We start from the raw sequence: 25,214 nt of genomic DNA on the forward strand, positions 1-25,214 counted from the left end.
TGGTTGCAATGTCCCATGATTTACTTTTAAGCATGGTCGCATTATCTGCATGTTCTTCACATTATTGCTAATGTTGAGCAGAAACATATGTACATCAGCATGTAAGTGATCACATATGTTACTTCTGGCTTGACTTAGATTAAAAGTGTCCCATGATTTACTTTTAAGCATGGTTGCATTATCTGCATGTTCTTCACATTATTGCTAATGTTGAGCAGAAACATATGTACATCAGCATGTAAGTGATCACATATGTTACTTCTGGCTTGACTTGGATTAAAACTTCTTGGCGTTGGCATCTTTTTGTTGCTTTATTTTCTATGTTCTACTATCAAAATGTTCACTGTTGGAAGAATGTTATCCGGCACATCCGAAGATCCCTAGTCGTGGTTATAACTTGATAATATTGGAGTGGAGAACTGTTAACTTAAAATGCCCAGACTTAAATCCCAAGCATTGGCAATGGTTTCTAACTTCTGAAACATACTTAGTCTCACCTTTTAAGATCAGCTGTCCTTTTCAATATCTCCGTTTTGACAACGTTTATTTTTTGGAAAACGTGCTCCACACATTAGTTATCCTCTTCAACAACGAAATTGGGATCTCATCAGTGGGTTCAACATTCTAATAAATCACTGTAAATCAGTATATGTTGAAGCTTGCACAACTTATATCTGTTCTGTACTTGATCCGAGTTGTTTTTTTTTTTTGAATATGCTCGCCGTTCCAAAAGCGAAATACTACATGAACAGGAAGCCGAAATAGCTCAGTTGGGAGAGCGTTAGACTGAAGATCCCTGGTTCGATCCCGGGTTTCGGCATTGGTTGCAATGTCCCATGATTTACTTTTAAGCATGGTTGCATTATCTGCATGTTCTTCACATTATTGCTAATGTTGAGCAGAAACATATGTACATCAGCATGTAAGTGATCACATATGTTACTTCTGGCTTGAATTAGATTAAAAGTGTCCCATGATTTACTTTTAAGCATGGTTGCATTATCTGCATGTTCTTCACATTATTGCTAATGTTGAGCAGAAACATATGTACATCAGCATGTAAGTGATCACATATGTTACTTCTGGCTTGACTTGGATTAAAACTTCTTGGCGTTGGCATCTTTTTGTTGCTTTATTTTCTATGTTCTACTATCAAAATGTTCACTGTTGGAAGAATGTTATCCGGCACATCCGAAGATCCCTAGTCGTGGTTATAACTTGATAATATTGGAGTGGAGAACTGTAAACTTAAAATGCCCAGACTTAAATCCCAAGCATTGGCAATGGTTTCTAACTTCTGAAACATACTTAGTCTCACCTTTTAAGATCAGCTGTCCTTTTCAATATCTCCGTTTTGACAACGTTTATTTTTTGGAAAACGTGCTCCACACATTAGTTATCCTCTTCAACAACGAAATTGGGATCTCATCAGTGGGTTCAACATTCTAATAAATCACTGTAAATCAGTATATGTTGAAGCTTGCACAACTTATATCTGTTCTGTACTTGATCCGAGTTGTTTTTTTTTTTTGAATATGCTCGCCGTTCCAAAAGCGAAATACTACATGAACAGGAAGCCGAAATAGCTCAGTTGGGAGAGCGTTAGACTGAAGATCTAAAGGTCCCTGGTTCGATCCCGGGTTTCGGCATTGGTTGCAATGTCCCATGATTTACTTTTAAGCATGGTTGCATTATCTGCATGTTCTTCACATTATTGCTAATGTTGAGCAGAAACATATGTACATCAGCATGTAAGTGATCACATATGTTACTTCTGGCTTGAATTAGATTAAAAGTGTCCCATGATTTACTTTTAAGCATGGTTGCATTATCTGCATGTTCTTCACATTATTGCTAATGTTGAGCAGAAACATATGTACATCAGCATGTAAGTGATCACATATGTTACTTCTGGCTTGACTTGGATTAAAACTTCTTGGCGTTGGCATCTTTTTGTTGCTTTATTTTCTATGTTCTACTATCAAAATGTTCACTGTTGGAAGAATGTTATCCGGCACATCCGAAGATCCCTAGTCGTGGTTATAACTTGATAATATTGGAGTGGAGAACTGTAAACTTAAAATGCCCAGACTTAAATCCCAAGCATTGGCAATGGTTTCTAACTTCTGAAACATACTTAGTCTCACCTTTTAAGATCAGCTGTCCTTTTCAATATCTCAGTTTTGACAACGTTTATTTTTTGGAAAACGTGCTCCACACATTAGTTATCCTCTTCAACAACGAAATTGGGATCTCATCAGTGGGTTCAACATTCTAATAAATCACTGTAAATCAGAATATGTTGAAGCTTGCACAACTTATATCTGTTCTGTACTTGATCCGAGTTGTTTTTTTTTTTTGAATATGCTCGCCGTTCCAAAAGCGAAATACTACATGAACGGGAAGCCGAAATAGCTCAGTTGGGAGAGCGTTAGACTGAAGATCTAAAGGTCCCTGGTTCGATCCCGGGTTTCGGCATTGGTTGCAATGTCCCATGATTTACTTTTAAGCATGGTTGCATTATCTGCATGTTCTTCACATTATTGCTAATGTTGAGCAGAAACATATGTACATCAGCATGTAAGTGATCACATATGTTACTTCTGGCTTGAATTAGATTAAAAGTGTCCCATGATTTACTTTTAAGCATGGTTGCATTATCTGCATGTTCTTCACATTATTGCTAATGTTGAGCAGAAACATATGTACATCAGCATGTAAGTGATCACATATGTTACTTCTGGCTTGACTTAGATTAAAAGTGTCCCATGATTTACTTTTAAGCATGGTTGCATTATCTGCATGTTCTTCACATTATTGCTAATGTTGAGCAGAAACATATGTACATCAGCATGTAAGTGATCACATATGTTACTTCTGGCTTGAATTAGATTAAAAGTGTCCCATGATTTACTTTTAAGCATGGTTGCATTATCTGCATGTTCTTCACATTATTGCTAATGTTGAGCAGAAACATATGTACATCAGCATGTAAGTGATCATATATGTTACTTCTGGCTTGACTTGGATTAAAACTTCTTGGCGTTGGCATCTTTTTGTTGCTTTATTTTCTATGTTCTACTATCAAAATGTTCACTGTTGGAAGAATGTTATCCGGCACATCCGAAGATCCCTAGTCGTGGTTATAACTTGATAATATTGGAGTGGAGAACTGTAAACTTAAAATGCCCAGACTTAAATCCCAAGCATTGGCAATGGTTTCTAACTTCTGAAACATACTTAGTCTCACCTTTTAAGATCAGCTGTCCTTTTCAATATCTCCGTTTTGACAACGTTTATTTTTTGGAAAACGTGCTCCACACATTAGTTATCCTCTTCAACAACGAAATTGGGATCTCATCAGTGGGTTCAACATTCTAATAAATCACTGTAAATCAGAATATGTTGAAGCTTGCACAACTTATATCTGTTCTGTACTTGATCCGAGTTGTTTTTTTTTTTTGAATATGCTCGCCGTTCCAAAAGCGAAATACTACATGAACGGGAAGCCGAAATAGCTCAGTTGGGAGAGCGTTAGACTGAAGATCTAAAGGTCCCTGGTTCGATCCCGGGTTTCGGCATTGGTTGCAATGTCTCATGATTTACTTTTAAGCATGGTTGCATTATCTGCATGTTCTTCACATTATTGCTAATGTTGAGCAGAAACATATGTACATCAGCATGTAAGTGATCACATATGTTACTTCTGGCTTGAATTAGATTAAAAGTGTCCCATGATTTACTTTTAAGCATGGTTGCATTATCTGCATGTTCTTCACATTATTGCTAATGTTGAGCAGAAACATATGTACATCAGCATGTAAGTGATCACATATGTTACTTCTGGCTTGACTTAGATTAAAAGTGTCCCATGATTTACTTTTAAGCATGGTTGCATTATCTGCATGTTCTTCACATTATTGCTAATGTTGAGCAGAAACATATGTACATCAGCATGTAAGTGATCACATATTTTACTTCTGGCTTGACTTGGATTAAAACTTCTTGGCGTTGGCATCTTTTTGTTGCTTTATTTTCTATGTTCTACTATCAAAATGTTCACTGTTGGAAGAATGTTATCCGGCACATCCGAAGATCCCTAGTCGTGGTTATAACTTGATAATATTGGAGTGGAGAACTGTTAACTTAAAATGCCCAGACTTAAATCCCAAGCATTGGCAATGGTTTCTAACTTCTGAAACATACCTAGTCTCACCTTTTAAGATCAGCTGTCCTTTTCAATATCTCCGTTTTGACAACGTTTATTTTTTGGAAAACGTGCTCCACACATTAGTTATCCTCTTCAACAACGAAATTGGGATCTCATCAGTGGGTTCAACATTCTAATAAATCACTGTAAATCAGTATATGTTGAAGCTTGCACAACTTATATCTGTTCTGTACTTGATCCGAGTTGTTTTTTTTTTTTGAATATGCTCGCCGTTCCAAAAGCGAAATACTACATGAACGGGAAGCCGAAATAGCTCAGTTGGGAGAGCGTTAGACTGAAGATCTAAAGGTCCCTGGTTCGATCCCGGGTTTCGGCATTGGTTGCAATGTCCCATGATTTACTTTTAAGCATGGTTGCATTATCTGCATGTTCTTCACATTATTGCTAATGTTGAGCAGAAACATATGTACATCAGCATGTAAGTGATCACATATGTTACTTCTGGCTTGAATTAGATTAAAAGTGTCCCATGATTTACTTTTAAGCATGGTTGCATTATCTGCATGTTCTTCACATTATTGCTAATGTTGAGCAGAAACATATGTACATCAGCATGTAAGTGATCATATATGTTACTTCTGGCTTGACTTGGATTAAAACTTCTTGGCGTTGGCATCTTTTTGTTGCTTTATTTTCTATGTTCTACTATCAAAATGTTCACTGTTGGAAGAATGTTATCCGGCACATCCGAAGATCCCTAGTCGTGGTTATAACTTGATAATATTGGAGTGGAGAACTGTAAACTTAAAATGCCCAGACTTAAATCCCAAGCATTGGCAATGGTTTCTAACTTCTGAAACATACTTAGTCTCACCTTTTAAGATCAGCTGTCCTTTTCAATATCTCAGTTTTGACAACGTTTATTTTTTGGAAAACGTGCTCCACACATTAGTTATCCTCTTCAACAACGAAATTGGGATCTCATCAGTGGGTTCAACATTCTAATAAATCACTGTAAATCAGAATATGTTGAAGCTTGCACAACTTATATCTGTTCTGTACTTGATCCGAGTTGTTTTTTTTTTTTGAATATGCTCGCCGTTCCAAAAGCGAAATACTACATGAACGGGAAGCCGAAATAGCTCAGTTGGGAGAGCGTTAGACTGAAGATCTAAAGGTCCCTGGTTCGATCCCGGGTTTCGGCATTGGTTGCAATGTCCCATGATTTACTTTTAAGCATGGTTGCATTATCTGCATGTTCTTCACATTATTGCTAATGTTGAGCAGAAACATATGTACATCAGCATGTAAGTGATCACATATGTTACTTCTGGCTTGAATTAGATTAAAAGTGTCCCATGATTTACTTTTAAGCATGGTTGCATTATCTGCATGTTCTTCACATTATTGCTAATGTTGAGCAGAAACATATGTACATCAGCATGTAAGTGATCACATATGTTACTTCTGGCTTGACTTAGATTAAAAGTGTCCCATGATTTACTTTTAAGCATGGTTGCATTATCTGCATGTTCTTCACATTATTGCTAATGTTGAGCAGAAACATATGTACATCAGCATGTAAGTGATCACATATGTTACTTCTGGCTTGAATTAGATTAAAAGTGTCCCATGATTTACTTTTAAGCATGGTTGCATTATCTGCATGTTCTTCACATTATTGCTAATGTTGAGCAGAAACATATGTACATCAGCATGTAAGTGATCATATATGTTACTTCTGGCTTGACTTGGATTAAAACTTCTTGGCGTTGGCATCTTTTTGTTGCTTTATTTTCTATGTTCTACTATCAAAATGTTCACTGTTGGAAGAATGTTATCCGGCACATCCGAAGATCCCTAGTCGTGGTTATAACTTGATAATATTGGAGTGGAGAACTGTAAACTTAAAATGCCCAGACTTAAATCCCAAGCATTGGCAATGGTTTCTAACTTCTGAAACATACTTAGTCTCACCTTTTAAGATCAGCTGTCCTTTTCAATATCTCCGTTTTGACAACGTTTATTTTTTGGAAAACGTGCTCCACACATTAGTTATCCTCTTCAACAACGAAATTGGGATCTCATCAGTGGGTTCAACATTCTAATAAATCACTGTAAATCAGAATATGTTGAAGCTTGCACAACTTATATCTGTTCTGTACTTGATCCGAGTTGTTTTTTTTTTTTTGAATATGCTCGCCGTTCCAAAAGCGAAATACTACATGAACGGGAAGCCGAAATAGCTCAGTTGGGAGAGCGTTAGACTGAAGATCTAAAGGTCCCTGGTTCGATCCCGGGTTTCGGCATTGGTTGCAATGTCTCATGATTTACTTTTAAGCATGGTTGCATTATCTGCATGTTCTTCACATTATTGCTAATGTTGAGCAGAAACATATGTACATCAGCATGTAAGTGATCACATATGTTACTTCTGGCTTGAATTAGATTAAAAGTGTCCCATGATTTACTTTTAAGCATGGTTGCATTATCTGCATGTTCTTCACATTATTGCTAATGTTGAGCAGAAACATATGTACATCAGCATGTAAGTGATCACATATGTTACTTCTGGCTTGACTTAGATTAAAAGTGTCCCATGATTTACTTTTAAGCATGGTTGCATTATCTGCATGTTCTTCACATTATTGCTAATGTTGAGCAGAAACATATGTACATCAGCATGTAAGTGATCACATATTTTACTTCTGGCTTGACTTGGATTAAAACTTCTTGGCGTTGGCATCTTTTTGTTGCTTTATTTTCTATGTTCTACTATCAAAATGTTCACTGTTGGAAGAATGTTATCCGGCACATCCGAAGATCCCTAGTCGTGGTTATAACTTGATAATATTGGAGTGGAGAACTGTTAACTTAAAATGCCCAGACTTAAATCCCAAGCATTGGCAATGGTTTCTAACTTCTGAAACATACTTAGTCTCACCTTTTAAGATCAGCTGTCCTTTTCAATATCTCCGTTTTGACAACGTTTATTTTTTGGAAAACGTGCTCCACACATTAGTTATCCTCTTCAACAACGAAATTGGGATCTCATCAGTGGGTTCAACATTCTAATAAATCACTGTAAATCAGTATATGTTGAAGCTTGCACAACTTATATCTGTTCTGTACTTGATCCGAGTTGTTTTTTTTTTTTGAATATGCTCGCCGTTCCAAAAGCGAAATACTACATGAACAGGAAGCCGAAATAGCTCAGTTGGGAGAGCGTTAGACTGAAGATCTAAAGGTCCCTGGTTCGATCCCGGGTTTCGGCATTGGTTGCAATGTCCCATGATTTACTTTTAAGCATGGTTGCATTATCTGCATGTTCTTCACATTATTGCTAATGTTGAGCAGAAACATATGTACATCAGCATGTAAGTGATCACATATGTTACTTCTGGCTTGAATTAGATTAAAAGTGTCCCATGATTTACTTTTAAGCATGGTTGCATTATCTGCATGTTCTTCACATTATTGCTAATGTTGAGCAGAAACATATGTACATCAGCATGTAAGTGATCATATATGTTACTTCTGGCTTGACTTGGATTAAAACTTCTTGGCGTTGGCATCTTTTTGTTGCTTTATTTTCTATGTTCTACTATCAAAATGTTCACTGTTGGAAGAATGTTATCCGGCACATCCGAAGATCCCTAGTCGTGGTTATAACTTGATAATATTGGAGTGGAGAACTGTAAACTTAAAATGCCCAGACTTAAATCCCAAGCATTGGCAATGGTTTCTAACTTCTGAAACATACTTAGTCTCACCTTTTAAGATCAGCTGTCCTTTTCAATATCTCCGTTTTGACAACGTTTATTTTTTGGAAAACGTGCTCCACACATTAGTTATCCTCTTCAACAACGAAATTGGGATCTCATCAGTGGGTTCAACATTCTAATAAATCACTGTAAATCAGAATATGTTGAAGCTTGCACAACTTATATCTGTTCTGTACTTGATCCGAGTTGTTTTTTTTTTTTGAATATGCTCGCCGTTCCAAAAGCGAAATACTACATGAACGGGAAGCCGAAATAGCTCAGTTGGGAGAGCGTTAGACTGAAGATCTAAAGGTCCCTGGTTCGATCCCGGGTTTCGGCATTGGTTGCAATGTCTCATGATTTACTTTTAAGCATGGTTGCATTATCTGCATGTTCTTCACATTATTGCTAATGTTGAGCAGAAACATATGTACATCAGCATGTAAGTGATCACATATGTTACTTCTGGCTTGAATTAGATTAAAAGTGTCCCATGATTTACTTTTAAGCATGGTTGCATTATCTGCATGTTCTTCACATTATTGCTAATGTTGAGCAGAAACATATGTACATCAGCATGTAAGTGATCACATATGTTACTTCTGGCTTGACTTAGATTAAAAGTGTCCCATGATTTACTTTTAAGCATGGTTGCATTATCTGCATGTTCTTCACATTATTGCTAATGTTGAGCAGAAACATATGTACATCAGCATGTAAGTGATCACATATGTTACTTCTGGCTTGACTTGGATTAAAACTTCTTGGCGTTGGCATCTTTTTGTTGCTTTATTTTCTATGTTCTACTATCAAAATGTTCACTGTTGGAAGAATGTTATCCGGCACATCCGAAGATCCCTAGTCGTGGTTATAACTTGATAATATTGGAGTGGAGAACTGTTAACTTAAAATGCCCAGACTTAAATCCCAAGCATTGGCAATGGTTTCTAACTTCTGAAACATACTTAGTCTCACCTTTTAAGATCAGCTGTCCTTTTCAATATCTCCGTTTTGACAACGTTTATTTTTTGGAAAACGTGCTCCACACATTAGTTATCCTCTTCAACAACGAAATTGGGATCTCATCAGTGGGTTCAACATTCTAATAAATCACTGTAAATCAGTATATGTTGAAGCTTGCACAACTTATATCTGTTCTGTACTTGATCCGAGTTGTTTTTTTTTTTTGAATATGCTCGCCGTTCCAAAAGCGAAATACTACATGAACAGGAAGCCGAAATAGCTCAGTTGGGAGAGCGTTAGACTGAAGATCTAAAGGTCCCTGGTTCGATCCCGGGTTTCGGCATTGGTTGCAATGTCCCATGATTTACTTTTAAGCATGGTTGCATTATCTGCATGTTCTTCACATTATTGCTAATGTTGAGCAGAAACATATGTACATCAGCATGTAAGTGATCACATATGTTACTTCTGGCTTGAATTAGATTAAAAGTGTCCCATGATTTACTTTTAAGCATGGTTGCATTATCTGCATGTTCTTCACATTATTGCTAATGTTGAGCAGAAACATATGTACATCAGCATGTAAGTGATCACATATGTTACTTCTGGCTTGACTTGGATTAAAACTTCTTGGCGTTGGCATCTTTTTGTTGCTTTATTTTCTATGTTCTACTATCAAAATGTTCACTGTTGGAAGAATGTTATCCGGCACATCCGAAGATCCCTAGTCGTGGTTATAACTTGATAATATTGGAGTGGAGAACTGTAAACTTAAAATGCCCAGACTTAAATCCCAAGCATTGGCAATGGTTTCTAACTTCTGAAACATACTTAGTCTCACCTTTTAAGATCAGCTGTCCTTTTCAATATCTCCGTTTTGACAACGTTTATTTTTTGGAAAACGTGCTCCACACATTAGTTATCCTCTTCAACAACGAAATTGGGATCTCATCAGTGGGTTCAACATTCTAATAAATCACTGTAAATCAGTATATGTTGAAGCTTGCACAACTTATATCTGTTCTGTACTTGATCCGAGTTGTTGTTTTTTTTTTTTGAATATGCTCGCCGTTCCAAAAGCGAAATACTACATGAACAGGAAGCCGAAATAGCTCAGTTGGGAGAGCGTTAGACTGAAGATCTAAAGGTCCCTGGTTCGATCCCGGGTTTCGGCATTGGTTGCAATGTCCCATGATTTACTTTTAAGCATGGTTGCATTATCTGCATGTTCTTCACATTATTGCTAATGTTGAGCAGAAACATATGTACATCAGCATGTAAGTGATCACATATGTTACTTCTGGCTTGAATTAGATTAAAAGTGTCCCATGATTTACTTTTAAGCATGGTTGCATTATCTGCATGTTCTTCACATTATTGCTAATGTTGAGCAGAAACATATGTACATCAGCATGTAAGTGATCACATATGTTACTTCTGGCTTGACTTGGATTAAAACTTCTTGGCGTTGGCATCTTTTTGTTGCTTTATTTTCTATGTTCTACTATCAAAATGTTCACTGTTGGAAGAATGTTATCCGGCACATCCGAAGATCCCTAGTCGTGGTTATAACTTGATAATATTGGAGTGGAGAACTGTAAACTTAAAATGCCCAGACTTAAATCCCAAGCATTGGCAATGGTTTCTAACTTCTGAAACATACTTAGTCTCACCTTTTAAGATCAGCTGTCCTTTTCAATATCTCCGTTTTGACAACGTTTATTTTTTGGAAAACGTGCTCCACACATTAGTTATCCTCTTCAACAACGAAATTGGGATCTCATCAGTGGGTTCAACATTCTAATAAATCACTGTAAATCAGTATATGTTGAAGCTTGCACAACTTATATCTGTTCTGTACTTGATCCGAGTTGTTGTTTTTTTTTTTTGAATATGCTCACCGTTCCAAAAGCGAAATACTACATGAACAGGAAGCCGAAATAGCTCAGTTGGGAGAGCGTTAGACTGAAGATCTAAAGGTCCCTGGTTCGATCCCGGGTTTCGGCATTGGTTGCAATGTCCCATGATTTACTTTTAAGCATGGTTGCATTATCTGCATGTTCTTCACATTATTGCTAATGTTGAGCAGAAACATATGTACATCAGCATGTAAGTGATCACATATGTTACTTCTGGCTTGAATTAGATTAAAAGTGTCCCATGATTTACTTTTAAGCATGGTTGCATTATCTGCATGTTCTTCACATTATTGCTAATGTTGAGCAGAAACATATGTACATCAGCATGTAAGTGATCACATATGTTACTTCTGGCTTGACTTGGATTAAAACTTCTTGGCGTTGGCATCTTTTTGTTGCTTTATTTTCTATGTTCTACTATCAAAATGTTCACTGTTGGAAGAATGTTATCCGGCACATCCGAAGATCCCTAGTCGTGGTTATAACTTGATAATATTGGAGTGGAGAACTGTTAACTTAAAATGCCCAGACTTAAATCCCAAGCATTGGCAATGGTTTCTAACTTCTGAAACATACTTAGTCTCACCTTTTAAGATCAGCTGTCCTTTTCAATATCTCCGTTTTGACAACGTTTATTTTTTGGAAAACGTGCTCCACACATTAGTTATCCTCTTCAACAACGAAATTGGGATCTCATCAGTGGGTTCAACATTCTAATAAATCACTGTAAATCAGTATATGTTGAAGCTTGCACAACTTATATCTGTTCTGTACTTGATCCGAGTTGTTTTTTTTTTTTGAATATGCTCGCCGTTCCAAAAGCAAAATACTACATGAACGGGAAGCTGAAATAGCTCAGTTGGGAGAGCGTTAGACTGAAGATCTAAAGGTCCCTGGTTCGATCCCGGGTTTCGGCATTGGTTGCAATGTCCCATGATTTACTTTTAAGCATGGTTGCATTATCTGCATGTTCTTCACATTATTGCTAATGTTGAGCAGAAACATATGTACATCAGCATGTAAGTGATCACATATGTTACTTCTGGCTTGAATTAGATTAAAAGTGTCCCATGATTTACTTTTAAGCATGGTTGCATTATCTGCATGTTCTTCACATTATTGCTAATGTTGAGCAGAAACATATGTACATCAGCATGTAAGTGATCATATATGTTACTTCTGGCTTGACTTGGATTAAAACTTCTTGGCGTTGGCATCTTTTTGTTGCTTTATTTTCTATGTTCTACTATCAAAATGTTCACTGTTGGAAGAATGTTATCCGGCACATCCGAAGATCCCTAGTCGTGGTTATAACTTGATAATATTGGAGTGGAGAACTGTAAACTTAAAATGCCCAGACTTAAATCCCAAGCATTGGCAATGGTTTCTAACTTCTGAAACATACTTAGTCTCACCTTTTAAGATCAGCTGTCCTTTTCAATATCTCCGTTTTGACAACGTTTATTTTTTGGAAAACGTGCTCCACACATTAGTTATCCTCTTCAACAACGAAATTGGGATCTCATCAGTGGGTTCAACATTCTAATAAATCACTGTAAATCAGAATATGTTGAAGCTTGCACAACTTATATCTGTTCTGTACTTGATCCGAGTTGTGTTTTTTTTTTGAATATGCTCGCCGTTCCAAAAGCGAAATACTACATGAACGGGAAGCCGAAATAGCTCAGTTGGGAGAGCGTTAGACTGAAGATCTAAAGGTCCCTGGTTCGATCCCGGGTTTCGGCATTGGTTGCAATGTCCCATGATTTACTTTTAAGCATGGTTGCATTATCTGCATGTTCTTCACATTATTGCTAATGTTGAGCAGAAACATATGTACATCAGCATGTAAGTGATCACATATGTTACTTCTGGCTTGAATTAGATTAAAAGTGTCCCATGATTTACTTTTAAGCATGGTTGCATTATCTGCATGTTCTTCACATTATTGCTAATGTTGAGCAGAAACATATGTACATCAGCATGTAAGTGATCACATATGTTACTTCTGGCTTGACTTAGATTAAAAGTGTCCCATGATTTACTTTTAAGCATGGTTGCATTATCTGCATGTTCTTCACATTATTGCTAATGTTGAGCAGAAACATATGTACATCAGCATGTAAGTGATCACATATGTTACTTCTGGCTTGAATTAGATTAAAAGTGTCCCATGATTTACTTTTAAGCATGGTTGCATTATCTGCATGTTCTTCACATTATTGCTAATGTTGAGCAGAAACATATGTACATCAGCATGTAAGTGATCATATATGTTACTTCTGGCTTGACTTGGATTAAAACTTCTTGGCGTTGGCATCTTTTTGTTGCTTTATTTTCTATGTTCTACTATCAAAATGTTCACTGTTGGAAGAATGTTATCCGGCACATCCGAAGATCCCTAGTCGTGGTTATAACTTGATAATATTGGAGTGGAGAACTGTAAACTTAAAATGCCCAGACTTAAATCCCAAGCATTGGCAATGGTTTCTAACTTCTGAAACATACTTAGTCTCACCTTTTAAGATCAGCTGTCCTTTTCAATATCTCCGTTTTGACAACGTTTATTTTTTGGAAAACGTGCTCCACACATTAGTTATCCTCTTCAACAACGAAATTGGGATCTCATCAGTGGGTTCAACATTCTAATAAATCACTGTAAATCAGAATATGTTGAAGCTTGCACAACTTATATCTGTTCTGTACTTGATCCGAGTTGTTTTTTTTTTTTGAATATGCTCGCCGTTCCAAAAGCGAAATACTACATGAACGGGAAGCCGAAATAGCTCAGTTGGGAGAGCGTTAGACTGAAGATCTAAAGGTCCCTGGTTCGATCCCGGGTTTCGGCATTGGTTGCAATGTCTCATGATTTACTTTTAAGCATGGTTGCATTATCTGCATGTTCTTCACATTATTGCTAATGTTGAGCAGAAACATATGTACATCAGCAATGTAAGATCACATATGTTACTTCTGGCTTGAATTAGATTAAAAGTGTCCCATGATTTACTTTTAAGCATGGTTGCATTATCTGCATGTTCTTCACATTATTGCTAATGTTGAGCAGAAACATATGTACATCAGCATGTAAGTGATCACATATGTTACTTCTGGCTTGACTTGGATTAAAACTTCTTGGCGTTGGCATCTTTTTGTTGCTTTATTTTCTATGTTCTACTATCAAAATGTTCACTGTTGGAAGAATGTTATCCGGCACATCTGAAGATCGCTAGTCGTGGTTATAACTTGATAATATTGGAGTGGAGAACTGTAAACTTAAAATGCCCAGACTTAAATCCCAAGCATTGGCAATGGTTTCTAACTTCTGAAACATACTTAGTCTCACCTTTTAAGATCAGCTGTCCTTTTCAATATCTCCGTTTTGACAACGTTTATTTTTTGGAAAACGTGCTCCACACATTAGTTATCCTCTTCAACAACGAAATTGGGATCTCATCAGTGGGTTCAACATTCTAATAAATCACTGTAAATCAGTATATGTTGAAGCTTGCACAACTTATATCTGTTCTGTACTTGATCCGAGTTGTTGTTTTTTTTTGAATATGCTCGCCGTTCCAAAAGCGAAATACAACATGAACGGGAAGCCGAAATAGCTCAGTTGGGAGAGCGTTAGACTGAAGATCTAAAGGTCCCTGGTTCGATCCCGGGTTTCGGCATTGGTTGCAATGTCCCATGATTTACTTTTAAGCATGGTTGCATTATCTGCATGTTCTTCACATTATTGCTAATGTTGAGCAGAAACATATGTACATCAGCATGTAAGTGATCACATATGTTACTTCTGGCTTGAATTAGATTAAAAGTGTCCCATGATTTACTTTTAAGCATGGTTGCATTATCTGCATGTTCTTCACATTATTGCTAATGTTGAGCAGAAACATATGTACATCAGCATGTAAGTGATCACATATGTTACTTCTGGCTTGACTTGGATTAAAACTTCTTGGCGTTGGCATCTTTTTGTTGCTTTATTTTCTATGTTCTACTATCAAAATGTTCACTGTTGGAAGAATGTTATCCGGCACATCCGAAGATCCCTAGTCGTGGTTATAACTTGATAATATTGGAGTGGAGAACTGTAAACTTAAAATGCCCAGACTTAAATCCCAAGCATTGGCAATGGTTTCTAACTTCTGAAACATACTTAGTCTCACCTTTTAAGATCAGCTGTCCTTTTCAATATCTCCGTTTTGACAACGTTTATTTTTTGGAAAACGTGCTCCACACATTAGTTATCCTCTTCAACAACGAAATTGGGATCTCATCAGTGGGTTCAACATTCTAATAAATCACTGTAAATCAGAATATGTTGAAGCTTGCACAACTTATATCTGTTCTGTACTTGATCCGAGTTGTTTTTTTTTTTTGAATATGCTCGCCGTTCCAAAAGCGAAATACTACATGAACGGGAAGCCGAAATAGCTCAGTTGGGAGAGCGTTAGACTGAAGATCTAAAGGTCCCTGGTTCGATCCCGGGTTTCGGCATTGGTTGCAATGTCTCATGATTTACTTTTAAGCATGGTTGCATTATCTGCATGTTCTTCACATTATTGCTAATGTTGAGCAGAAACATATGTACATCAGCAATGTAAGATCACATATGTTACTTCTGGCTTGAATTAGATTAAAAGTGTCCCATGATTTACTTTTAAGCATGGTTGCATTATCTGCATGTTCTTCACATTATTGCTAATGTTGAGCAGAAACATATGTACATCAGCATGTAAGTGATCACATATGTTACTTCTGGCTTGACTTGGATTAAAACTTCTTGGCGTTGGCATCTTTTTGTTGCTTTATTTTCTATGTTCTACTATCAAAATGTTCACTGTTGGAAGAATGTTATCCGGCACATCTGAAGATCGCTAGTCGTGGTTATAACTTGATAATATTGGAGTGGAGAACTGTAAACTTAAAATGCCCAGACTTAAATCCCAAGCATTGGCAATGGTTTCTAACTTCTGAAACATACTTAGTCTCACCTTTTAAGATCAGCTGTCCTTTTCAATATCTCCGTTTTGACAACGTTTATTTTTTGGAAAACGTGCTCCACACATTAGTTATCCTCTTCAACAACGAAATTGGGATCTCATCAGTGGGTTCAACATTCTAATAAATCACTGTAAATCAGTATATGTTGAAGCTTGCACAACTTATATCTGTTCTGTACTTGATCCGAGTTGTTTTTTTTTTTGAATATGCTCGCCATTCCAAAAGCGAAATACTACATGAACGGGAAGCCGAAATAGCTCAGTTGGGAGAGCGTTAGACTGAAGATCTAAAGGTCCCTGGTTCGATCCCGGGTTTCGGCATTGGTTGCAATGTCCCATGATTTACTTTTAAGCATGGTTGCATTATCTGCATGTTCTTCACATTATTGCTAATGTTGAGCAGAAACATATGTACATCAGCATGTAAGTGATCACATATGTTACTTCTGGCTTGAATTAGATTAAAAGTGTCCCATGATTTACTTTTAAGCATGGTTGCATTATCTGCATGTTCTTCACATTATTGCTAATGTTGAGCAGAAACATATGTACATCAGCATGTAAGTGATCACATATGTTACTTCTGGCTTGACTTAGATTAAAAGTGTCCCATGATTTACTTTTAAGCATGGTTGCATTATCTGCATGTTCTTCACATTATTGCTAATGTTGAGCAGAAACATATGTACATCAGCATGTAAGTGATCACATATGTTACTTCTGGCTTGATTTGGATTAAAACTTCTTGGCGTTGGCATCTTTTTGTTGCTTTATTTTCTATGTTCTACTATCAAAATGTTCACTGTTGGAAGAATGTTATCCGGCACATCCGAAGATCCCTAGTCGTGGTTATAACTTGATAATATTGGAGTGGAGAACTGTTAACTTAAAATGCCCAGACTTAAATCCCAAGCATTGGCAATGGTTTCTAACTTCTGAAACATACTTAGTCTCACCTTTTAAGATCAGCTGTCCTTTTCAATATCTCCGTTTTGACAACGTTTATTTTTTGGAAAACGTGCTCCACACATTAGTTATCCTCTTCAACAACGAAATTGGGATCTCATCAGTGGGTTCAACATTCTAATAAATCACTGTAAATCAGTATATGTTGAAGCTTGCACAACTTATATCTGTTCTGTACTTGATCCGAGTTGTTTTTTTTTTTTTTTTTGAATATGCTCGCCATTCCAAAAGCGAAATACTACATGAACGGGAAGCCGAAATAGCTCAGTTGGGAGAGCGTTAGACTGAAGATCTAAAGGTCCCTGGTTCGATCTAAAGGTCCCTGGTTCGATCCCGGGTTTCGGCATTGGTTGCAATGTCCCATGATTTACTTTTAAGCATGGTTGCATTATCTGCATGTTCTTCACATTATTGCTAATGTTGAGCAGAAACATATGTACATCAGCATGTAAGTGATCACATATGTTACTTCTGGCTTGACTTAGATTAAAAGTGTCGCATGATTTACTTTTAAGCATGGTTGCATTATCTGCATGTTCTTCACATTATTGCTAATGTTGAGCAGAAACATATGTACATCAGCATGTAAGTGATCACATATGTTATTTCTGGCTTGACTTGGATTAAAACTTCTTGGCGTTGGCATCTTTTTGTTGCTTTATTTTCTATGTTCTACTATCAAAATGTTCACTGTTGGAAGAATGCTATCCGGCACATCCGAAGATCCCTAGTCGTGGTTATAACTTGATAATATTGGAGTGGAGAACTGTAAACTTAAAATGCCCAGACTTAAATCCCAAGCATTGGCAATGGTTTCTAACTTCTGAAACATACTTAGTCTCACCTTTTAAGATCAGCTGTCCTTTTCAATATCTCCGTTTTGACAACGTTTATTTTTTGGAAAACGTGCTCCACACATTAGTTATCCTCTTCAACAACGAAATTGGGATCTCATCAGTGGGTTCAACATTCTAATAAATCACTGTAAATCAGAATATGTTGAAGCTTGCACAACTTATATCTGTTCTGTACTTGATCCGAGTTGTTTTTTTTTTTTGAATATGCTCGCCGTTCCAAAAGCGAAATACTACATGAACGGGAAGCCGAAATAGCTCAGTTGGGAGAGCGTTAGACTGAAGATCTAAAGGTCCCTGGTTCGATCCCGGGTTTCGGCATTGGTTGCAATGTCCCATGATTTACTTTTAAGCATGGTTGCATTATCTGCATGTTCTTCACATTATTGCTAATGTTGAGCAGAAACATATGTACATCAGCATGTAAGTGATCACATATGTTACTTCTGGCTTGAATTAGATTAAAAGTGTCCCATGATTTACTTTTAAGCATGGTTGCATTATCTGCATGTTCTTCACATTATTGCTAATGTTGAGCAGAAACATATGTACATCAGCATGTAAGTGATCACATATGTTACTTCTGGCTTGACTTAGATTAAAAGTGTCCCATGATTTACTTTTAAGCATGGTTGCATTATCTGCATGTTCTTCACATTATTGCTAATGTTGAGCAGAAACATATGTACATCAGCATGTAAGTGATCACATATGTTACTTCTGGCTTGACTTGGATTAAAACTTCTTGGCGTTGGCATCTTTTTGTTGCTTTATTTTCTATGTTCTACTATCAAAATGTTCACTGTTGGAAGAATGTTATCCGGCACATCCGAAGATCCCTAGTCGTGGTTATAACTTGATAATATTGGAGTGGAGAACTGTAAACTTAAAATGCCCAGACTTAAATCCCAAGCATTGGCAATGGTTTCTAACTTCTGAAACATACTTAGTCTCACCTTTTAAGATCAGCTGTCCTTTTCAATATCTCCGTTTTGACAACGTTTATTTTTTGGAAAACGTGCTCCACACATTAGTTATCCTCTTCAACAACGAAATTGGGATCTCATCAGTGGGTTCAACATTCTAATAAATCACTGTAAATCAGTATATGTTGAAGCTTGCACAACTTATATCTGTTCTGTACTTGATCCGAGTTGTTTTTTTTTTTTGAATATGCTCGCCGTTCCAAAAGCGAAATACTACATGAACGGGAAGCCGAAATAGCTCAGTTGGGAGAGCGTTAGACTGAAGATCTAAAGGTCCCTGGTTCGATCCCGGGTTTCGGCATTGGTTGCAATGTCCCATGATTTACTTTTAAGCATGGTTGCATTATCTGCATGTTCTTCACATTATTGCTAATGTTGAGCAGAAACATATGTACATCAGCATGTAAGTGATCACATATGTTACTTCTGGCTTGACTTAGATTAAAAGTGTCGCATGATTTACTTTTAAGCATGGTTGCATTATCTGCATGTTCTTCACATTATTGCTAATGTTGAGCAGAAACATATGTACATCAGCATGTAAGTGATCACATATGTTATTTCTGGCTTGACTTGGATTAAAACTTCTTGGCGTTGGCATCTTTTTGTTGCTTTATTTTCTATGTTCTACTATCAAAATGTTCACTGTTGGAAGAATGCTATCCGGCACATCCGAAGATCCCTAGTCGTGGTTATAACTTGATAATATTGGAGTGGAGAACTGTAAACTTAAAATGCCCAGACTTAAATCCCAAGCATTGGCAATGGTTTCTAACTTCTGAAACATACTTAGTCTCACCTTTTAAGATCAGCTGTCCTTTTCAATATCTCCGTTTTGACAACGTTTATTTTTTGGAAAACGTGCTCCACACATTAGTTATCCTCTTCAACAACGAAATTGGGATCTCATCAGTGGGTTCAACATTCTAATAAATCACTGTAAATCAGAATATGTTGAAGCTTGCACAACTTATATCTGTTCTGTACTTGATCCGAGTTGTTTTTTTTTTTTGAATATGCTCGCCGTTCCAAAAGCGAAATACTACATGAACGGGAAGCCGAAATAGCTCAGTTGGGAGAGCGTTAGACTGAAGATCTAAAGGTCCCTGGTTCGATCCCGGGTTTCGGCATTGGTTGCAATGTCCCATGATTTACTTTTAAGCATGGTTGCATTATCTGCATGTTCTTCACATTATTGCTAATGTTGAGCAGAAACATATGTACATCAGCATGTAAGTGATCACATATGTTACTTCTGGCTTGAATTAGATTAAAAGTGTCCCATGATTTACTTTTAAGCATGGTTGCATTATCTGCATGTTCTTCACATTATTGCTAATGTTGAGCAGAAACATATGTACATCAGCATGTAAGTGATCACATATGTTACTTCTGGCTTGACTTAGATTAAAAGTGTCCCATGATTTACTTTTAAGCATGGTTGCATTATCTGCATGTTCTTCACATTATTGCTAATGTTGAGCAGAAACATATGTACATCAGCATGTAAGTGATCACATATGTTACTTCTGGCTTGACTTGGATTAAAACTTCTTGGCGTTGGCATCTTTTTGTTGCTTTATTTTCTATGTTCTACTATCAAAATGTTCACTGTTGGAAGAATGTTATCCGGCACATCCGAAGATCCCTAGTCGTGGTTATAACTTGATAATATTGGAGTGGAGAACTGTAAACTTAAAATGCCCAGACTTAAATCCCAAGCATTGGCAATGGTTTCTAACTTCTGAAACATACTTAGTCTCACCTTTTAAGATCAGCTGTCCTTTTCAATATCTCCGTTTTGACAACGTTTATTTTTTGGAAAACGTGCTCCACACATTAGTTATCCTCTTCAACAACGAAATTGGGATCTCATCAGTGGGTTCAACATTCTAATAAATCACTGTAAATCAGTATATGTTGAAGCTTGCACAACTTATATCTGTTCTGTACTTGATCCGAGTTGTTTTTTTTTTTTGAATATGCTCGCCGTTCCAAAAGCGAAATACTACATGAACGGGAAGCCGAAATAGCTCAGTTGGGAGAGCGTTAGACTGAAGATCTAAAGGTCCCTGGTTCGATCCCGGGTTTCGGCATTGGTTGCAATGTCCCATGATTTACTTTTAAGCATGGTTGCATTATCTGCATGTTCTTCACATTATTGCTAATGTTGAGCAGAAACATATGTACATCAGCATGTAAGTGATCACATATGTTACTTCTGGCTTGACTTAGATTAAAAGTGTCGCATGATTTACTTTTAAGCATGGTTGCATTATCTGCATGTTCTTCACATTATTGCTAATGTTGAGCAGAAACATATGTACATCAGCATGTAAGTGATCACATATGTTACTTCTGGCTTGACTTGGATTAAAACTTCTTGGCGTTGGCATCTTTTTGTTGCTTTATTTTCTATGTTCTACTATCAAAATGTTCACTGTTGGAAGAATGCTATCCGGCACATCCGAAGATCCCTAGTCGTGGTTATAACTTGATAATATTGGAGTGGAGAACTGTAAACTTAAAATGCCCAGACTTAAATCCCAAGCATTGGCAATGGTTTCTAACTTCTGAAACATACTTAGTCTCACCTTTTAAGATCAGCTGTCCTTTTCAATATCTCCGTTTTGACAACGTTTATTTTTTGGAAAACGTGCTCCACACATTAGTTATCCTCTTCAACAACGAAATTGGGATCTCATCAGTGGGTTCAACATTCTAATAAATCACTGTAAATCAGTATATGTTGAAGCTTGCACAACTTATATCTGTTCTGTACTTGATCCGAGTTGTTTTTTTTTTTTGAATATGCTCGCCATTCCAAAAGCGAAATACTACATGAACGGGAAGCCGAAATAGCTCAGTTGGGAGAGCGTTAGACTGAAGATCTAAAGGTCCCTGGTTCGATCCCGGGTTTCGGCATTGGTTGCAATGTCCCATGATTTACTTTTAAGCATGGTTGCATTATCTGCATGTTCTTCACATTATTGCTAATGTTGAGCAGAAACATATGTACATCAGCATGTAAGTGATCACATATGTTACTTCTGGCTTGAATTAGATTAAAAGTGTCCCATGATTTACTTTTAAGCATGGTTGCATTATCTGCATGTTCTTCACATTATTGCTAATGTTGAGCAGAAACATATGTACATCAGCATGTAAGTGATCACATATGTTACTTCTGGCTTGACTTAGATTAAAAGTGTCCCATGATTTACTTTTAAGCATGGTTGCATTATCTGCATGTTCTTCACATTATTGCTAATGTTGAGCAGAAACATATGTACATCAGCATGTAAGTGATGACATATGTTACTTCTGGCTTGACTTAGATTAAAACTTCTTGGCGTTGACATCTTTTTGTTGCTTTATTTTCTATGTTCTACTATCAAAATGTTCACTGTTGGAAGAATGTTATCCGGCACATCCGAAGATCCCTAGTCGTGGTTATAACTTGATAATATTGGAGTGGAGAACTGTAAACTTAAAATGCCCAGACTTAAATCCCAAGCATTGGCAATGGTTTCTAACTTCTGAAACATACTTAGTCTCACCTTTTAAGATCAGCTGTCCTTTTCAATATCTCCGTTTTGACAACGTTTATTTTTTGGAAAACGTGCTCCACACATTAGTTATCCTCTTCAACAACGAAATTGGGAGCTCATCAGTGGGTTCAACATTCTAATAAATCACTGTAAATCAGTATATGTTGAAGCTTGCACAACTTATATCTGTTCTGTAGTCACAAAACTTGATCCGAGTTGTTTTTTTTTTGGAATATGCTCACCGATCCAAAAGCGAAATACTGTATCAACGGGAAGCCGAAATAGCTCAGTTGGGAGAGCGTTAGACTGAAGATCTAAAGGTCCCTGGTTCGATCCCGGGTTTCGGCATTAGTTGCAGTGTCCCATGATTTACTTTTAAGCATGGTTGCATTATCTGCATGTTCTTCACATTATTGCTAATGTTGAGCAGAAACATATGTACATCAGCATGTAAGTGATCACATATGTTACTTCTGGCTTGACTTAGATTAAAAGTGTCCCATGATTTACTTTTAAGCATGGTTGCATTATCTGCATGTTCTTCACATTATTGCTAATGTTGAGCAGAAACATATGTACATCAGCATGTAAGTGATCACATATGTTACTTCTGGCTTGACTTGGATTAAAACTTCTTGGCGTTGGCATCTTTTTGTTGCTTTATTTTCTATGTTCTACTATCAAAATGTTCACTGTTGGAAGAATGTTATCCGGCACATCCGAAGATCCCTAGTCGTGGTTATAACTTGATAATATTGGAGTGGAGAACTGTAAACTTAAAATGCCCAGACTTAAATCCCAAGCATTGGCAATGGTTTCTAACTTCTGAAACATACTTAGTCTCACCTTTTAAGATCAGCTGTCCTTTTCAATATCTCCGTTTTGACAACGTTTATTTTTTGGAAAACGTGCTCCACACATTAGTTATCCTCTTCAACAACGAAATTGGGATCTCATCAGTGGGTTCAACATTCTAATAAATCACTGTAAATCAGTATATGTTGAAGCTTGCACAACTTATATCTGTTCTGTACTTGATCCGAGTTGTTTTTTTTTTTTGAATATGCTCGCCGTTCCAAAAGCGAAATACTACATGAACGGGAAGCCGAAATAGCTCAGTTGGGAGAGCGTTAGACTGAAGATCTAAAGGTCCCTGGTTCGATCCCGGGTTTCGGCATTGGTTGCAATGTCCCATGATTTACTTTTAAGCATGGTTGCATTATCTGCATGTTCTTCACATTATTGCTAATGTTGAGCAGAAACATATGTACATCAGCATGTAAGTGATCACATATGTTACTTCTGGCTTGACTTAGATTAAAAGTGTCGCATGATTTACTTTTAAGCATGGTTGCATTATCTGCATGTTCTTCACATTATTGCTAATGTTGAGCAGAAACATATGTACATCAGCATGTAAGTGATCACATATGTTACTTCTGGCTTGAATTAGATTAAAAGTGTCCCATGATTTACTTTTAAGCATGGTTGCATTATCTGCATGTTCTTCACATTATTGCTAATGTTGAGCAGAAACATATGTACATCAGCATGTAAGTGATCACATATGTTACTTCTGGCTTGACTTAGATTAAAAGTGTCCCATGATTTACTTTTAAGCATGGTTGCATTATCTGCATGTTCTTCACATTATTGCTAATGTTGAGCAGAAACATATGTACATCAGCATGTAAGTGATCACATATGTTACTTCTGGCTTGACTTGGATTAAAACTTCTTGGCGTTGGCATCTTTTTGTTGCTTTATTTTCTATGTTCTACTATCAAAATGTTCACTGTTGGAAGAATGTTATCCGGCACATCCGAAGATCCCTAGTCGTGGTTATAACTTGATAATATTGGAGTGGAGAACTGTTAACTTAAAATGCCCAGACTTAAATCCCAAGCATTGGCAATGGTTTCTAACTTCTGAAACATACTTAGTCTCACCTTTTAAGATCAGCTGTCCTTTTCAATATCTCCGTTTTGACAACGTTTATTTTTTGGAAAACGTGCTCCACACATTAGTTATCCTCTTCAACAACGAAATTGGGATCTCATCAGTGGGTTCAACATTCTAATAAATCACTGTAAATCAGTATATGTTGAAGCTTGCACAACTTATATCTGTTCTGTACTTGATCCGAGTTGTTTTTTTTTTTTGAATATGCTCGCCGTTCCAAAAGCGAAATACTACATGAACGGGAAGCCGAAATAGCTCAGTTGGGAGAGCGTTAGACTGAAGATCTAAAGGTCCCTGGTTCGATCCCGGGTTTCGGCATTGGTTGCAATGTCCCATGATTTACTTTTAAGCATGGTTGCATTATCTGCATGTTCTTCACATTATTGCTAATGTTGAGCAGAAACATATGTACATCAGCATGTAAGTGATCACATATGTTACTTCTGGCTTGAATTAGATTAAAAGTGTCCCATGATTTACTTTTAAGCATGGTTGCATTATCTGCATGTTCTTCACATTATTGCTAATGTTGAGCAGAAACATATGTACATCAGCATGTAAGTGATCACATATGTTACTTCTGGCTTGACTTAGATTAAAAGTGTCCCATGATTTACTTTTAAGCATGGTTGCATTATCTGCATGTTCTTCACATTATTGCTAATGTTGAGCAGAAACATATGTACATCAGCATGTAAGTGATGACATATGTTACTTCTGGCTTGACTTAGATTAAAACTTCTTGGCGTTGACATCTTTTTGTTGCTTTATTTTCTATGTTCTACTATCAAAATGTTCACTGTTGGAAGAATGTTATCCGGCACATCCGAAGATCCCTAGTCGTGGTTATAACTTGATAATATTGGAGTGGAGAACTGTAAACTTAAAATGCCCAGACTTAAATCCCAAGCATTGGCAATGGTTTCTAACTTCTGAAACATACTTAGTCTCACCTTTTAAGATCAGCTGTCCTTTTCAATATCTCCGTTTTGACAACGTTTATTTTTTGGAAAACGTGCTCCACACATTAGTTATCCTCTTCAACAACGAAATTGGGAGCTCATCA

The 25,214-nt window shown here is 36.9% G+C and overlaps 26 non-coding genes across 26 annotated transcripts; all 26 read left to right on the forward strand.

Annotated features, from left to right (window-relative positions):
• The first annotated feature begins 1,576 nt into the window (after nt 1-1,576).
• TRNAF-GAA (transfer RNA phenylalanine (anticodon GAA)) lies at nt 1,577-1,649 on the forward strand. The gene has a single exon. It is a non-coding gene; the product is annotated as a tRNA-Phe (tRNA).
• A 756-nt stretch (nt 1,650-2,405) lies between these two features.
• Nucleotides 2,406-2,478, forward strand: TRNAF-GAA (transfer RNA phenylalanine (anticodon GAA)). Its single transcript has one exon. It is a non-coding gene; the product is annotated as a tRNA-Phe (tRNA).
• Nucleotides 2,479-3,508: 1,030 nt separating this feature from the next.
• On the forward strand, nt 3,509-3,581 carry TRNAF-GAA (transfer RNA phenylalanine (anticodon GAA)). Its single transcript has one exon. It is a non-coding gene; the product is annotated as a tRNA-Phe (tRNA).
• An 893-nt stretch (nt 3,582-4,474) lies between these two features.
• Nucleotides 4,475-4,547, forward strand: TRNAF-GAA (transfer RNA phenylalanine (anticodon GAA)). The gene has a single exon. It is a non-coding gene; the product is annotated as a tRNA-Phe (tRNA).
• Nucleotides 4,548-5,303: 756 nt separating this feature from the next.
• Nucleotides 5,304-5,376, forward strand: TRNAF-GAA (transfer RNA phenylalanine (anticodon GAA)). The gene has a single exon. It is a non-coding gene; the product is annotated as a tRNA-Phe (tRNA).
• A 1,031-nt stretch (nt 5,377-6,407) lies between these two features.
• Nucleotides 6,408-6,480, forward strand: TRNAF-GAA (transfer RNA phenylalanine (anticodon GAA)). The gene has a single exon. It is a non-coding gene; the product is annotated as a tRNA-Phe (tRNA).
• An 893-nt stretch (nt 6,481-7,373) lies between these two features.
• TRNAF-GAA (transfer RNA phenylalanine (anticodon GAA)) lies at nt 7,374-7,446 on the forward strand. The gene has a single exon. It is a non-coding gene; the product is annotated as a tRNA-Phe (tRNA).
• A 756-nt stretch (nt 7,447-8,202) lies between these two features.
• TRNAF-GAA (transfer RNA phenylalanine (anticodon GAA)) lies at nt 8,203-8,275 on the forward strand. Its single transcript has one exon. It is a non-coding gene; the product is annotated as a tRNA-Phe (tRNA).
• An 893-nt stretch (nt 8,276-9,168) lies between these two features.
• Nucleotides 9,169-9,241, forward strand: TRNAF-GAA (transfer RNA phenylalanine (anticodon GAA)). Its single transcript has one exon. It is a non-coding gene; the product is annotated as a tRNA-Phe (tRNA).
• Nucleotides 9,242-10,000: 759 nt separating this feature from the next.
• On the forward strand, nt 10,001-10,073 carry TRNAF-GAA (transfer RNA phenylalanine (anticodon GAA)). Its single transcript has one exon. It is a non-coding gene; the product is annotated as a tRNA-Phe (tRNA).
• A 759-nt stretch (nt 10,074-10,832) lies between these two features.
• On the forward strand, nt 10,833-10,905 carry TRNAF-GAA (transfer RNA phenylalanine (anticodon GAA)). Its single transcript has one exon. It is a non-coding gene; the product is annotated as a tRNA-Phe (tRNA).
• Nucleotides 10,906-11,661: 756 nt separating this feature from the next.
• TRNAF-GAA (transfer RNA phenylalanine (anticodon GAA)) lies at nt 11,662-11,734 on the forward strand. The gene has a single exon. It is a non-coding gene; the product is annotated as a tRNA-Phe (tRNA).
• Nucleotides 11,735-12,490: 756 nt separating this feature from the next.
• TRNAF-GAA (transfer RNA phenylalanine (anticodon GAA)) lies at nt 12,491-12,563 on the forward strand. The gene has a single exon. It is a non-coding gene; the product is annotated as a tRNA-Phe (tRNA).
• A 1,030-nt stretch (nt 12,564-13,593) lies between these two features.
• On the forward strand, nt 13,594-13,666 carry TRNAF-GAA (transfer RNA phenylalanine (anticodon GAA)). Its single transcript has one exon. It is a non-coding gene; the product is annotated as a tRNA-Phe (tRNA).
• Nucleotides 13,667-14,421: 755 nt separating this feature from the next.
• On the forward strand, nt 14,422-14,494 carry TRNAF-GAA (transfer RNA phenylalanine (anticodon GAA)). Its single transcript has one exon. It is a non-coding gene; the product is annotated as a tRNA-Phe (tRNA).
• A 756-nt stretch (nt 14,495-15,250) lies between these two features.
• Nucleotides 15,251-15,323, forward strand: TRNAF-GAA (transfer RNA phenylalanine (anticodon GAA)). Its single transcript has one exon. It is a non-coding gene; the product is annotated as a tRNA-Phe (tRNA).
• A 754-nt stretch (nt 15,324-16,077) lies between these two features.
• On the forward strand, nt 16,078-16,150 carry TRNAF-GAA (transfer RNA phenylalanine (anticodon GAA)). The gene has a single exon. It is a non-coding gene; the product is annotated as a tRNA-Phe (tRNA).
• An 898-nt stretch (nt 16,151-17,048) lies between these two features.
• Nucleotides 17,049-17,141, forward strand: TRNAF-GAA (transfer RNA phenylalanine (anticodon GAA)). The gene is made up of 2 exons: nt 17,049-17,085; nt 17,106-17,141. It is a non-coding gene; the product is annotated as a tRNA-Phe (tRNA).
• A 756-nt stretch (nt 17,142-17,897) lies between these two features.
• TRNAF-GAA (transfer RNA phenylalanine (anticodon GAA)) lies at nt 17,898-17,970 on the forward strand. The gene has a single exon. It is a non-coding gene; the product is annotated as a tRNA-Phe (tRNA).
• An 893-nt stretch (nt 17,971-18,863) lies between these two features.
• On the forward strand, nt 18,864-18,936 carry TRNAF-GAA (transfer RNA phenylalanine (anticodon GAA)). The gene has a single exon. It is a non-coding gene; the product is annotated as a tRNA-Phe (tRNA).
• A 756-nt stretch (nt 18,937-19,692) lies between these two features.
• Nucleotides 19,693-19,765, forward strand: TRNAF-GAA (transfer RNA phenylalanine (anticodon GAA)). The gene has a single exon. It is a non-coding gene; the product is annotated as a tRNA-Phe (tRNA).
• An 893-nt stretch (nt 19,766-20,658) lies between these two features.
• Nucleotides 20,659-20,731, forward strand: TRNAF-GAA (transfer RNA phenylalanine (anticodon GAA)). Its single transcript has one exon. It is a non-coding gene; the product is annotated as a tRNA-Phe (tRNA).
• A 756-nt stretch (nt 20,732-21,487) lies between these two features.
• On the forward strand, nt 21,488-21,560 carry TRNAF-GAA (transfer RNA phenylalanine (anticodon GAA)). The gene has a single exon. It is a non-coding gene; the product is annotated as a tRNA-Phe (tRNA).
• Nucleotides 21,561-22,461: 901 nt separating this feature from the next.
• TRNAF-GAA (transfer RNA phenylalanine (anticodon GAA)) lies at nt 22,462-22,534 on the forward strand. The gene has a single exon. It is a non-coding gene; the product is annotated as a tRNA-Phe (tRNA).
• A 756-nt stretch (nt 22,535-23,290) lies between these two features.
• Nucleotides 23,291-23,363, forward strand: TRNAF-GAA (transfer RNA phenylalanine (anticodon GAA)). The gene has a single exon. It is a non-coding gene; the product is annotated as a tRNA-Phe (tRNA).
• Nucleotides 23,364-24,393: 1,030 nt separating this feature from the next.
• On the forward strand, nt 24,394-24,466 carry TRNAF-GAA (transfer RNA phenylalanine (anticodon GAA)). The gene has a single exon. It is a non-coding gene; the product is annotated as a tRNA-Phe (tRNA).
• Nucleotides 24,467-25,214: the final 748 nt, after the last annotated feature.

Source organism: Pelobates fuscus, chromosome 6 (assembly GCF_036172605.1).
Source record: "Pelobates fuscus isolate aPelFus1 chromosome 6, aPelFus1.pri, whole genome shotgun sequence".
Lineage (NCBI taxonomy): Eukaryota > Metazoa > Chordata > Amphibia > Anura > Pelobatidae > Pelobates > Pelobates fuscus.